The sequence below is a fragment of the Oncorhynchus mykiss genome, chromosome 16 (genome assembly GCF_013265735.2).
Source record: "Oncorhynchus mykiss isolate Arlee chromosome 16, USDA_OmykA_1.1, whole genome shotgun sequence".
Classification (NCBI taxonomy): domain Eukaryota; kingdom Metazoa; phylum Chordata; class Actinopteri; order Salmoniformes; family Salmonidae; genus Oncorhynchus; species Oncorhynchus mykiss.
Window position 1 is genome coordinate 26,975,748 of NC_048580.1, and position 15,994 is coordinate 26,991,741.

The following is a 15,994-nucleotide window of genomic DNA, read 5'->3' on the forward strand; positions in this document are numbered from 1 at the left end:
ACCCTGTGTTATGAGACTCAAAATTGAGCTCAGGTGCATCCTGTTTCCATTGATCATCCTTGTTGATGTTTCTTCAACTTGATTGGAGACCACCTGTGGAAAATTCAATTGATTGGACATGAAAAGGCACACACCTGTCTATAGTGGCCTACATCATTCCTAAATGCAAGAAGTTTGGAACCACGAAGACTCTTCCTAGAGCTGTCTGCATGGCCAAACTGAGCAATCGGGGGAGAAGGGCCAGAATCTGATGGTCACTCTGACAGTGCTCCAGAGTTCCTCTGTGGAGATGGGAGAACCTTCTCTGCAGTACTCCACCAATCAGACCTTTATGGTAGAGTGGCCAGATGGAAACCACTCCTCAGTAAAAGGCACATGACAGCCCGCAATGAGAATGCGAAACAGCACCTAAAGGACTCTGGCCATGAGAAACAGGATTCTCTGATCTGATGAAACGAAGATTGAACTATTTGCCTAAATACCAAGTGTCACGTCTGGAGGAAACCAGGCACCATCCCTGCGGTGAAGCATGGTGGTGGTGGCAGCATCATGCTGTTGGGATGTTTTTCAGCGGCAGGGACTGAGAGACTAGTCAGGATCGAGGAAAAGATCAACGGAGCAAAAAAAACAGAGATCCTTGATGAAAATCTGCTCCAGAGTGCTCAGAACCTCGTACTGAGGCGAAGGTTCACCTTTCAACAGGACAATGACCCTAAGCACACAGCCAAGACGATGCAGGAGAGGCTTCGGGACAAGTCTCTGAATGTCCTTGAGTGGCTCAGCCAGAGCCCAGACTTGAACCAGATCGAACATCTCTGGAGAGACCTGAAAATAGCTGTGCAGCGACGCTCCCCATCCAATCTGACAGAGCTTGAGAGGATCTACAGAGAAAAATGGGAGAAATTCCTCAAATACAGGTGTGCCAAGCTTGTAGCTTCATACCCAAGAAGATTGTCATCACTGCCAAAGGTGCTTCAACAAAGTACTGAGTAATGGGTCTGAATACTTATGTAAAAAAAAACTTTTTTTGTTACTCTGTAACGTAACAAAATGTGGAAAAAGTCAAGGGTCTGACTACTTTCCAAATGCTCTGTAGCTGATAATATAACACTTGAAATGTCTATATCTTTATGAAACCTTTTTGAGAGCAATATTTACTGTTAAATTCTAATAGTTTTTCGTTGATGTTGTTTTGTCTTTTCACCTTTGTTTATTGTTTATTGCACTTGCTATGGCAATGTAAACATATTTCCTATGCCAAAAAAGCCCCATTGAATTGAGTGTTTTTTGTTGAGTTTTTATAATACATTTGATTTTATACTGAATTATTAACACAAATAATGGCACACTGTGCCTTTTTAGAAAATAAACAACAAAGTTGTCATTCCTAAAAATATATATATATATATACACAACTCATTTCCTCAACAAAAAATAGTTTTCCCTCCTACACAAAACAAACTGCTCCTTCGTAAGCCCACTTCTCCTCAAACAATGGGAGATCTTTTACAGCCGAGAAGATCTCAAAATCCACTTTTATTCTGGCAATCCTTTCAAAACACGTCTTACATCCTGCCAATATCCTGTGTCTATTTTGTTTACAACTCATCTTAGCTTGTCCAAAAAATGAATTGTGACAGTCTAACCACGTTGGACTAGTAACCGGAAGGTTGCAAGTTCACATCCCCGAGCTGACAAGGTACAAATCTGTCGTTCTGCCCCTGAACAGGGGGAACCCACTGTTCCTAGGCCGTCATTGAAAATAAGAATTTGTTCTTAACTGACTTGCCTAGTTAAAACAGTGTTATTGAAAATCTCCCCTACAGCTGTAAACAAAGACTCCAGTATTTCAAATAGAGACTATCCTATAACACTCCATAAAACAGTGAAAATTGTTTTGTCTTATGTTACAAAATAGACATCCATCTCCAAAATCTGAATTAATAACAGACACAAAAGCATGAACTGCAATGATGCCATGCAAAACCCCCCATTGCATGCCACCAGTGCCCTTTTGCAATGGTGGCTTGTACAATACTCTCCATGCTGGCTTTACCTTGTCACCAATGTCCAGTTTTACCCTCCAAGGAGTTTTCTTTTCAATTCTTCAATTTATCTTTATTCAAAACCTTGATATAAGTATATCCCATTCACCTCATCCAAACCCACTTCTTCCAACCCTCTCAAATCTAATAATAACACATTTCTTTCTGACTCTGGGATGTTGGGTGTAATCCCTAGTTTTGGAAATGGGACGTTTTCATCTTGTACCTTCTTCTTGTGACTATTAAGCATGAACCACTCTTCTACTGACAAAGCCTACCTGTAACTTCCCAGCAGTTGTCTGGTAATCCTTTTTAACCTCAACCCCAAATCTTCAGCCACTCATCCTCCATCCATTAAGGTGGGCCCAGCCATGACCATCAACTGTTTTGGAGTGATGATTTTGCCCTTCACCAGAATCTTGGAGAAATGTGGAACAGCTGCAGTTGTACAATCCAGTCTTGCCCCATACACTCTGCTGGAGTGCATCTGGACACCTTCATTATGCTCCAAACCTTAACAATGCCTCTGTAAAATGGAGGTAATCCCTCCCTAGAAATATGTCTACTATCAACCAAAAATAAAGTCTTATTTAAACCTAATACCCCGAGCTGCTGTAATACAACACCTGCCACCCCTCTCCAAACCACATGTTCCGGACCATAAAGCAACCTTTGAATAAACTTAAACCGGAAAGCAGCAGCCCTACTAGCAAGATATACAAGACCTTGTCCTCCCTCCTCTTTTGACAAATACAAAAAACTTTGTCAAACCCAATAGTATTTATCCCAAAATAAATCTGCAATAATCACCTGTATCTTAGCCAGAAGGCCAGATGGTGGCTCTATACATGACAACCGATGCCACAGTGCAGACCAACCACATTGTTAACAATAATAGTATGACATACAAGATAACAACCAATAACATATCCTCATCCTCCCTCCCACCATTTCAAGCACCCCGTTCAAATTTGTTTCATTGTCCCCACATCCACTAGGTACACTCCAAGATACTTAAACCCTCCCTTACACCATTCCAGCACCCCTGGCAAAGCAATGATCTCTCCAGACCATTTCCAATCTGTAAAGCACAACTTTTTTCCCAATTTACCTTTGCAGAGGATATTCCCCTTGAGACGAATAGGAGGAATATCCTCTGAAAGGTACACCCCTTCAATGTGACTTCTAATGGTAGCAGTGGCTCTATAGCGATGGCATATAACATTCCTGACAAAGAACACCCCTGTCTAATACCTCTACAAACTTTAAAAGGAGCACTCAAGCCACCATTAACTTTCAGTACACTTTCAATGTCAACATATATCACTCTGATCATGGCAATAAAACCAGAGCTGAAACCAAACACCTCAAAAGTGTTCAACTCGGTCAAATGTATTTTCCAGGTCAATCGAAATTAGACCAGTATCCAGCCTAATAGCCCTAGAGATGTCCAAAAAAACTGAATCAAAGAAATGTTTTCCCCTATCTGCCTGCCGAGAACACGGTAGGAATGGTCCGTATGTATGATTTGCCCCATGAACTCCCTCAGCCTATTGGACAAAGCCTTGCACAATAAAGTTACCGGCCTGCAGTTCTTTACCTCCCTAGGGTCACCCTTTTTTGGCAGTAAGGTGAGGACAGCCCTCCATCAGCTTATCGGTAGTAGCCCTCCGGTCAAAGTATTGTTAACTACTGCTAGCCAATCCTCTCCCCAGAAAGTCAACGGGAAACCCATCAAAGCCTGATGCCCTTCCATTTTCCATGCATTTTAATGCAGTGTATAGCTCCTGCAAAGACAATGGTTGCTCTAGCTCAACCTGAACTTCTGCAACCACCTGTGGGAGCCCATCAAGGAACTGCTGTGTCACTGTTTTATCCTCTGTGTACTCAAACCCATAGAGCTCAGCATAGAACTCTACTGCCCTCTTTCTAATTTCACTAGGGCTAGTGAGCTCTTGTCCAACAGCTGATTTGAGGCAATGAATAATTATTTTTTGTTCATTTTTTTTCTCTAAACCGAAGAAAATGTTGGATGAGACATCCATTTCAGAGATTCCCTGAAACGTACTTCTCACCAATGCCCCCTGGGCTCTGATACCCAGCAGGTCTGCCAATGTGGCTTTTTTTGTGTTTTTTCATACAAAACTGGTCTTTTTGAGACCGCTACCTCTCCCAGAAAAAAACTAAAACATTTCCGGAGGTGAGCATCACTCAATAAAGTTGTATTAATATGCCAGTTTGTGCTTTTGGGTTTTACAGCGTTAATGAAACTGTTATGAAACAATGATCAGAAAATCCCACTGGGGTTATCACACTTGATTTACAGACCTGTGGCTTTATTGTTTTGAGCAGCAATCTATGTAACCTAGCCAGAGAGATGGTGTTCTCTCTCACATGGGCCCATGTGTACTGTCTTGTGCCTCCATGTTGGCTCCGCCAAATATCACACAGTTCATGTGTTAAAATAAGACATTTTTAAAAAGTCCTTGAGGCTATATGAGGTTCTTTGTGGTTTCTGGGGCATATACATTTATTAAACACATAGTGATGTTTTCATACCTCGCTCTAACTTGTAATAACCTCCCTTCAACTACATCTTCAACTTCACATGACAAAAACATACACACGCACACACACACACACACACACACACACACACACACACACACACACACACACTCCTGTTGCCACATAATTACATTTTCAATATTACTTTGTGTGTCTTGTATAAAACTTATGTCACTTCCTTTTCCTTCATTAACTCATTCACCACGGCTCTTTTTTTAACATCTCTTGCCCCATTTACGTTTAAAGAAGAAATCTTAAAACTGCTCAAGACTGGGAAAAAATACAGAGGAAGAGACAGAAAACACACATTTTTACAGATTCAAGGCTGCAACTGAACTCTTTCATTTCCCTTAGAATTTAAATCACTTGTCACTCTTGTGACAACTTCCTTGAGTCTAGTGATTTCAGGCCTTGTCAAACCTCCCCCCATTTTTTTTCATTTTTAAAAATTCAATAAACATTATAATCCTGCATATAGTTCCTCCCTTTTGTAAATTTCAGAAATTGACGTACCTTCTCAATCCCATACCTCCCTTCCACCCCATTTCTCTCGCTGCTTTGTTGTGATGCGTCAGATGACTCTCTCTATCCTCCCCAGAGGAAAACTCCACCATCACTATAACCTGATTATCCTCAACTGACTTATCCATTTCTACCTTCCTCTTAGAATTAGAACTTTCATCACCACTTAAATTCATCCTCTTACTCCTCGGTACTTTTAAAACAGCTGCTTCATGTTCCATTGTTTCAATCTCCTCTTGAGCTCCAAATTCATTTTCCAGCACCGACTCAGCGACCCCAGTCGCTGTCTCACTGGCTGTTTCCCCTCCCTCTTTGTTCTGCTCCACCACAATTGCCCCTGTAGCCACACTGCTTTCCTTTCCTACTTTTCCAACCATATCTGCCCACCTTCTCCCTTCCCCTGAACCCTTAGCATGTTCATCCCTTCGCGGTGGTGCATTAGCTGCACCAGCGCTAGAGATAACACAGGGCTCTGCGCGCTCGTTCTTGGGACAATAATAATAATGTACCAAATGCACCTCTCTTCCGCAGCCAAAGCATTGAATTGATTCAGTAGAAGTGTTGAACACGTAATCAAATCCGTCAATCTTAAAACGGAATGCTAAATTCAGTTTGTCAGTATCCTTCTTTAAAATCATATGCACATGTTTCAGCAAAGAAGATTTGCATCCAAAAATAACCTTCTATTGTAGACACAAGTTGACTATGACGAGATAACTCTCGCCCTAACACTTCATCTCTAACAAATGGTGGCATGTTAGACCTTCTAACTTTCTTCAACGGATTAATTAGAGGATATACCGACGTCTGTGTATCCCGCAATACAACACCGCTCTCAACTATCGTATTCACCTTTTCAGTGGAATCTAAGAATATCACTACAGTGCTATTCATACTTGAGGCTGATTTTATGATATCATACCCAATGATAGCGCCAACTGCTAAGGTGCATTCTTCCAACTAACACCCCGCACGCGAGTGACCATTGCTACCAGAACCACCCGCTGGTTGCACCCTCGAGAAAAACATCCTCAACGATCACAATCCCCTATACGTGCTTACAGTGAGACAAGATAACCTTAAAACAACTAATTTAATCAATATGTATACACACACGCACACACACACACACACACTGAAAACACCAAAACCCATTAGAGTGAAAAAGATTCAGTCGCTCCCACAATCGCTCCTGCTTCCCGACTCACTCCAGCATGCACTCCGACTAGAGAGAGAGAGAGGTCATCACAAGCTATTATGGTAAACAGGCATTAGAAGAGGGGGAGAGGGGAAGACGAGGTACTGTAGATACACCCCTGCGCATATTTTCATCAACTACGTCAACTTGGGAGTAGGGAATTTTGTGTATATAGTGTAGTTTCTTTCTACAAGACATGTACATACATTTCACAGCACTATAATGGCTGCCTCCCACAAAAGTGAAAGAAAGTCGTTTCTGTGTCTTCGAACAAACCAAGACCAACTGGAACAACTCATAAATGCAAAAATGTGACAATCACATTCTACGCGTAATTCGCATAAACAAACTGCCTGTGAGGGAACAGTATTTTAGATATAGAGCACATTATCAATATCACGCAAAATATGTTTACACGATATCATCTCCAAGTGTGACCAGGCAAATTATTTTCATAATTGACATTAACCAACTGCCTGGGAGTGAATTGTAGCTTAGATACAGCATAGAGCACATAATAATCAATATCACCAACAGTGATATCATCTCAACGCATGACTTGATGTTTGAGAGGCCTCAATGTTACTTTTACATCCCGGTCAAGCCAAAGTCAACACAGACACCTACTTTACTGTGAGAGTTTTACTGTTTTACCGTTAACTGTAGACACATACTGGAAGTGTTGACATTGCAATGCTGACTAATCCTCTGCTATGTGTATGGGCGTGCATGTGCGTGTGTATGGTGCACACCACCCTTGTGAGCGTGTGTGTGTACTGAACCCCCATTCCCCAATTGTCTCAAGGCTTAAAAAAATGTCTTTAACCTGTTTCCTATCCTTCATCAACACGGATTGAAGTGGATATAACAAGTGACATCAATAAGGGATCTTAGCTTTCATCTGGATTCACCTGGTCAGTCTGTCTTGGAAAGAGCAAGTGTCCTTAATGTCTTGTATACTCAGTGAATTATAAAAATAAATCAAATGCATAGAACCTATTAAATCCTTTGGCTCTGCAGGCATAATGTACACTACATGCCCAAAAGTATGTGGACACCTGCTCGTTGAACATCTCATTCCATAATCATGGGCATTAAAATGGAGTTGGTCCCCTCTTTGCTGCTATAACAGCCTCCACTCTTCTGGGAAAGCTTTCCACTAGATGTTGGAACATTGCTGAAGGGATTTGCTTCCATTTAGCCATGAGCACTAATGTTGGGCAATTAGGCCTTGCTCGCAGTCGGCGTTCCAATTCATCCCAAAGGTGTTCGATGGGTTTGAGGTCAGGGCTCTGTGCAGGCCAGTCAGGTTCTTCCACACTGATCTCAACAAACAATTTCTGTATGGACCTCGCTATGTGAATGGGGGCATTATCATGCTGAAACAGAAAAGGGCCTTCCCCAAACTGTTCCCACAAAGTCAGAACCACCGAATCATCTAGAATGTCATTGTATGCTGTAGCATTAAGATTTCCCGTCACTGGAACTAAGGAGCCCGAACCATGAAAACAGCCCCAGACCATTATTTCTCCTCCACCAAATTTACAGTTGGCACTATGCATTGGGGCAGGTAGCGTTCTCCTGACATCTGCCAAACCCAGATTCATCCATCGGACTGCCAGATGAGGAAGCGTGATTTATCACTCCAGAGAACGCGTTTCCACTGCTCCAGAGTCCAATGGAGGCGAGCTTTACACCACTCCAACCTACGTTTGCCATTGCTCAATGTGATCTTAGGCTTGTGTGCGCCTGCTTGGCCATGGAACCCATTTAATGAAGCTCCCGACAAACATTTATTGTGCTGATGTTGCTTCCAGAGGCAGTTTGGAACTCGGCAGTGAGTGTTGCAATCGAGGACAGACATGTTTTACGTGCTACGCTTTTCAGTACTCGGCGGTCCCGTTGTGTGAGCTTGTGTGGCCTACCACTTCGCGGCTGAGCCATTGTTGCACGTAGGCATTTCGACTTCAAAATAACAGCCCCTTACAGTTGACCGGGGAAGCTCTAGCAGGGCAGAAATTTGATGAATTGACTTGTTGGGAAGGTGGCATCCTATGACGGTGTCACGTTGAAAGTCACTGAACTCTTCAGTAAGGCCATTCTACTGCCAATGTTTGTCTATGGAGATTGCATGGCTGTGGCTCGATTTTATACACCTGTCAGCAATGGGTGTGGCTGAAATAGCCGAATCCACTAATTTCAAGGGATGTCCACATACTTTTGTATATATAGTGTATGTACATATACAGTGCATTGATCTCTATATAGATCATTCATTTTCAAAAACAATTAGTGCAGGACCTCTCCTTGGCATTGTCCCTTAATTAGTTTTTTTCCCAACCCAAGTGATTTTCAGGTTGGCTGAGCAGCATACGTCTGCCTCAGGTTGACACTGATCGACTTCAGGTGATGAAGAGGATGGGAGGATGGAGAGGATGGAGCATAAATTAGTGGTACAGACATCAATTACAGAAGGGGTTAGAGGTCAGGGATGAGAGGTCATTTCAGAGCTGCTATGTGGTTTGATTCTGAGGTAAGCCAGACTTCAAGAGCTTTGGGGATATCGATGGCTATGTCTAAAAAAACAAAAAATTAAGATCAATGACTCGTTAAGAACAGTCGCAAGGGTTCTAGGAAATGTTGTGTTGAATTGATGGATCACTCATAACAGGGATATTGACTATTCACAATGACATAGGCACTACGATAAGCACAGACACTGTGGCATAAGCACTGTGTAAAAGCATAAGCACTGTTTATACTCCCAGTCGGTATTAGATAGAACGTCCACTTTGGGAGAAAACCAATGACTGTATATGCATGGACAAAGCCATCAATCCCGTGACACTTTTCATTCCTATGTGAAGATATAGCGCATTGAAGCCAAATGCAGTCGGTTAAGATGGCGTCTCGTGGAGACATGACATTCGCAGTTTGAGCTACTCCAGGAAGTGACTTTGCAGACTAGCTCAGTGCTGCTCCCTCTCAAGTTGAGGACTGACTGGGGTACTGCAGGTACCATTAGCATTACTTCTTCTGTGTTTGATTTTAACATAATCGGTTCAAGGACATACAGTACATGCAATTATTGGTACCATGTGTGTCTTTTTATTTTTTTAAATGAAGATTGACATTTTTCCATTCACTATGATGTGGGATCCTGTTTTCTTTTAACAATGCCTGCGGGGATTAACAATAGCAGGACCTAACCAAGATGGCGGACTGAACACAGCGGTGCAGATCGTATCAAGATACAAACATAACATTCAATGTCTGTAAGATAGAGTAAATATTAGCACTTCACATACTCGTGGGTAATAACCTTCAATCTGGATAACAACACAAAGCAAATCATTAGGCTAGAGAAATGTATCGACAAATATTACGAAAACAGCAACACCCAAACATGACGGAGAGTAAACAAGGAGAACCAATCTACAAATGAAAACGTGACTCCTTGACGGACACAGACGATTTATGCTTTTCACCAGCGGGAATGGTAAGGGTGGTAAACAGATCTGTTAAAAATCGATAAATGACAAACTGGGCATACTTGAATTTGTCAGTAAAGATATAAAGGAGTTGAAAGCAAGCCTCAAGATGAGTGAAGAAAAAGCTGCGACAATGGAGGAAAAAGAGCTAAAAGGAACAGTCAATAAGATTGAAATGGATGTGAAAGAACTTAAAAAGGAGAACATCTTTCTGAGAGAAGCCTTACTTGACATACAGACTAGATCTATGAGAGAAAATCGGGTACTTACCGGTATCCAAGAAAAAGAAGGACAAGTTCCTGAAAGTGTGGTGAAGGAATTCTTTCTTACAGTGCTTCAGATCCCACACGAAGCTGTCGACAAAATCCAACTCGAATGTGTACACCGTTTCGGACAGAGAGGACAGAGATATGAGCGCCCAATCATTGCCAAATTTGCTTTCTTTTAAAGATAAAATTTGTAGCTCTCGTAGTCTAAAAACTGTACAGTGAGGGGAAAAAGTATTTGATCCCCTGCTGATTTTGTACATTTGCCCACTGACAAAGAAATTATCAGTCTATAATTTTACTGGTAGGTTTATTTGAACAGTGAGAGACAGAATAACAACAAAAGAATACAGAAAAACGCATGTCAAAAATGTTATAAATTGATTTGCATTTTAATGAGGGAAATAAGTATTTGACCCCTCTCAATCAGAAAGATTTCTGTCTCCCAGGTGTCTTTTATACAGGTAACGAGCTGAGATTAGGAGCACACTCTTAAAGGGAGTGCTCCTAATCTCAGTTTGTAACCTGTATAAAAGACACCTGTCCACAGAAGCAATCAATCAATCAGATTCCAAACTCTCCACCATGGCCAAGACCAAAGAGCTCTCCAAGGATGTCAGGGACAAGATTGTAGACCTACACAAGGCTGGAATGGGCTACAAGACCATCGCCAAGCAGCTTGGTGAGAAGGTGACAACAGTTGGTGCGATTATTCGCAAATGGAAGAAACACAAAATAACTATCCATCTCCCTCAGCCTGGGGTTCCATGCAAGATCTCACCTCGTGGAGTTGCAATGATCACCTTACGGTGAGGAATCAGCCCAGAACTACATGGGAGGATCTTGTCAATGATCTCAAGGCAGCTGGGACCATAGTCACCAAGAAAACATTTGGTAACACACTACGCCGTGAAGGACTGAAATCCTGCAGCGCCTGCAAGGTCCCCCTGCTCAAGAAAGCACATATACATGCCCGTCTGAAGTTTGCCAATGAACATCTGAATGATTCAGAGGACAACTGGGTGAAAGTGTTGTGGTCAGATGAGACCAAAATGGAGCTCTTTGGCATCAACTCAACTCGCCATGTTTGGAGGAGGAGGAATGCTGCCTATGAACCCAAGAACACCATCCCCACCGTCAAACATGGGGGTGGAAACATTGTGTTTTGGGGGTGTTTTTCTGCTAAGTGGACAGGACAACTTCACCGCATCAAAGGGACGATGGACGGGGCCATGTACCGTCAAATATTGAGTGAGAACCTCCTTCCCTCAGCCAAGGCATTGAAAATGGGTCATGGGTGGGTATTCCAGCATGACAATGACCCAAAACACACGGCCAAGGCAACAAAGAAGTGGCTCAAGAAGAAGCACATTAAGGTCCGGGAGTGGCCTAGCCAGTCTCCAGACCTTAATCCCATAGAAAATCTGTGGAGGGAGCGCAATGTTCGAGTTGCCAAACGTCAGCCTCAAAACTTTAATGACTTGGAGAAGATCTGCAAAGAGAAGTGGGACAAAATCCCTCCTGAGATGTGTGCAAACCTGGTGGCCAACAACAAGAAATGTCTGACCTCTGTGATTGCCAACAAGGGTTTTGCCACCAAGTACTAAGTCATGTTTTGCAGAGTGATCAAATACTTATTTCCCTCATTTAAATGCAAATCCATTTATAACATTTTTGACATGCGTTTTTCTGGATTTTTTTGTTGTTATTCTGATTCTCACTGTTCAAATAAACCTACCATTAAAATGATAGACTGATCATTTCTTTGTCAGTGGGCAATTGTACAAAATCAGCAGGGGATCAAATACTTTTCCCCCTCACTGTATATAGATAACCAAATGTTTCGAGACACAAGACTACTCTATAGCTATTCTGAATATTACAAAGTTCCTATAGAGGAGTCAAATCATGGAACACCCAATACTAGCCATGGTAGGGATTGTAATAAAAAAATAGAAAAGCAATAAAATACAACAATTGCTAAAGAAATAAACTCCAACTACACTTTACCATTCTAAATAGGGAGTGTTTGTAAAATAATTAGTATTAGAATTTCCATGTATAGTATTTATAAATAGATAACAGACAGCATTTGAAGAAAGGATAATTTGTCAAATAATACATCTGGACCACAAAAGTACTCAATCAACACGGTAGAGATGAAACACAGCAAACAGAGGACATAGAAGGCACAGTACATGGGTGTGTGCGGATTCATTGTGATGGAAGGTGGGGTGTGTGCTTTTGTGTTTGGAAAAGTGTGGAGTTAAGTGAGTGAAAAAGGAACACGGTTGCAAATCCCAGAGCCCATGTGTATTTGTGAGCAGGGATTGTGAGAGAGAGAGATTTCAATTTTGTGCAGGTATGGGATATACATTTTTAAGTCAATTATAAATATAGTTTGTTTATTTATTGTGCTATCATGATGGAACCAGTCCCCAACCCTATACCCTTGACACCCACCTGTGCGACCTATACACTAAGTCCTTATCTGTGCAGTGGTTCATCCTTTAAAGTTGCGAGCTTGCGCCATGGGACTTAGAGGTCATTTGTGGTTTAGTACGGTACCCTGCGTCACCACTTCATTGCTCCAGACCAGCGCAAGGGGGAGCTAGAGCACTGATTATGCTTTTGGGTCCTATTGTGTCTCTGAATGGGCGACACAAACCTAAATAGAAACTGATAATTGTGCACAACTTCAGTATTACTCAGTGTAACAACAGTTTTAGTAAGGTTTTTATTATTTTTTATTTTGCTAGGATTATTTTGGTCTTACTGTAGTACTGTAGGCCACTCCTGACCGGTCACATTGTACAGTGCCTGAGTGGCGCAATGGTCTAAGTCACTGCATAGCAGTGCAAGCTGTGTTGCTACAGATGCTGGTTCAATATCTATGCTGGCCTCAACTGGGAGACCCATGAGATGATTGTAGGTTTTTGGTTTTTGTCCCTCTAAAAACAGAAATAAATAATTCTACAAAACAAACTGGCTTTATTAACAAATTAGTAACAATGTCTCACCCAAAGTTCAGGAATGGCCTTTTTCTTGCTCATTTGACATTATTTGAAAACAAAATCATCTCCAAAATATTTAAGGGGCATTGCACTAATAATGGCGCTGAGTAGGGAAACGTTCCCTCTGTTCTTAGTGCCAGTCTGCACGTTCAAACTAAAACAGTGTAACTAATAGTGGCATCTTTATGCTTTCCTTAATAAAATAATTATAAAAATACTCTTTCAAAATGCCAATGTTTATTTAGTTATGGATCCATAACCAATAACTATGTGAATTACAGAAATATTGGAACAAAGTTGCCTAATGAAGGTAAACAAAATGTTTCACAAATGCTGATGCTCCAGATACTCAACTAGTCTAAAGAAGGCCAGTTTTATTGCTTCTTTAATCAGGACAACAGATTTCAGCTAGGCTAACATAATTGCAAAAGGGGTTTCTAATGATCAATTACCCTTTTAAAATGATAAACTAAGAGGAAGGTAGAAATTGATAAAGCTAACACAACGTGCCATTGGAACGCAGGAGTGATGGTTGCTGTTAATGGGCCTCTGTACACCTATGTTGATATTCCATTAAAAAAATCTGCCGTTTCCAGCTATAACAGTCATTTACAACACTAACAATGTCTACACTGTATTTCGGGATCAATTTGATGTTATTTTAATGTACAAAAACAAGGACATTTCTAAGTGACCCCAAACTTTTGAATGGTAGTGCATATTTACAAAACAATAAATCGGGATTGAAAATGATGCAAACAATTACATTGATGGAAGCTACAAACCATCTGCAATATCAAAGCTGATCTACCCCCTAAAATAAAATAACAATGCCTGCCGTAATGCGTTCGGCCTTGTACTTCCGTGGCTTCAATGAGAGCAGACAGTTGTTCTCCCATGGGGAAAACAACCTGCGGTTACCTTGGTTACTCCATCAGCTCATCGCAAAAAAACTTGACCTTTTTCAAACACAACTTTCTTGTTGTCTGCTTGTTTTAGTCAAATGAATTTAAGAAAAGTACAATGTCTAAAGATGACTTTTCAACATTGCTAGCTCCCCAGCGCCCCCGCTACTTACAAAATCTTAATATTGTAGGGCTACCCTGTCCCTGATTAACCATTTTAATGACGACGCTAGCCACGTGAATGAGTGCTAGGTAGCTACCGACCACAACATTAGTAATCTAGCCAAGGCCAACAACACAAGCAAACGTTCTATACAGCTTCAAGTAGTGAATGTCTTACTTGTGATTATATGTTTTCCACACACATAGCTATGTGTACTTCCCCACTCTCCCTCAATGAATAGCCTGAAGCCACAGGGCTCTCCTTGCAGGAGAAGAAATTGGTTATTTTATAACGGGGGTCAATAGGGAAGGCAGATTTTTTTCCGCCAAGATGTAGGTGGTTTAGGGGAAATCCTTCTTATTACGTGAATATCGACAGGGGAGTATAAGCACAAACACTATGACATAAGCACTGTGTAAAAACACAGGCACCATGATATAAGCATTATGCAGTGCCTTCAGACAGAATTCACACCCCTTGACTTTTTCCACATTTTGTTGCTACAGCCTGGATATAAAATGGATTAAATTGAAATGTTGTGTTACTGATCTACACACAATACCCTATAATATGACAGTGGAATTTTGTTTTTATAAATATTTACAAATTAATCAAAAATGACAAGCTCAAATGTCTTGAGTCAAAAAGTATTCAACTTCTTTTATTATAAGCCTAAATACGTTCAGGAGTAAAAATCTTGCATAAACAAGTCACATAATAAGTTGCATGGATTCACTCTGTGTGCAATATTAGTGGTTTATTTTTGAATGACTACTCCAGCTCCGTAGCTCACACATACTGATAATTGTAAGGTCCTTCAGTCGAGTAGTGAATTTCAAGCAAAAATTCAACCACAAAGACCAGGGAGGTTTTCCAATGCCTCGCAAAGAAGGGCACCTATTGATAGATAAAAACAAGCAAATATTGAATATCCCTTTGAGCATGGTGAAGTTATCAATTATGTTTTTGATGGTGTATCAGTACACCTAGTCACTACAAAAAATACAGGCATACTTCCTAACTCAGTTGCCGGAGAGGAAGGAAACCACTCAGGGATTTCACCATGAGGCCAATGGTGATTTTAAAACAGATAAAGAGTTTAATGGCTCTGATAGGAAACAACTGAGGATGGATCAACAACATTGTACTCCACAATACTAACCTAAATTACAGAGTGAAGGACGCATTACTCAACCTTTGCTTCTCCCAAGCCCGTTGGGGAGTTGCAGCGATGAGACAAGATCATAATTGGATCACAATTGGATATCACGAAATTGGGGAGAAAAAGGAGGTACAAAAAATATGTATTAGAGCTAAGGACAGGCAAAATCCTAGAGGAAAACCTGGTTCAGTTTACTGTCCAACAGACACTTGGAGATAAATGCACCTTTCTGCAAGACAATAACCTCAAACACAAGGCCAAATATACACTGGGGTTTCTTACCAAGACCATATTGAATGTTCCTGAGTGGCCTAATTCAAGTTTTGACTTAAATGAGCTTGAAAATCTATGGAAAGACGTGAACATAGCTGTCTAGCATTGATCAACAACCAACTTGACAGAGCTTAAAGAATTGTTAAAAGAATAAGGGCCAAATATTGTACAATCCAAGTGTGCAAAGCTCTTAGAGACTTACCCCAAATGACTCACAGCTGTAATCACTGCCAAAGGTGATTCTAACATGTATTGACTCAGGGGGTTGAAAACTTTTCTAATCACGATATATTAGTGTTTTATTTTCCATAAATGCTTAAAAAATATTAGATTTGTTTTCTTCCATTTCACATTACAGATTGCTGTGTGTTGATTGTTGACAAAAAT

At 41.0% G+C, this 15,994-nt stretch overlaps 1 protein-coding gene across 1 annotated transcript in view; it reads right to left on the reverse strand.

The window, feature by feature from the left end:
• Positions 1-15,994, reverse strand: part of pth3r (parathyroid hormone 3 receptor) — a 57,618-nt gene that overhangs the window by 39,347 nt on the left and 2,277 nt on the right. The window lies entirely within an intron of this gene.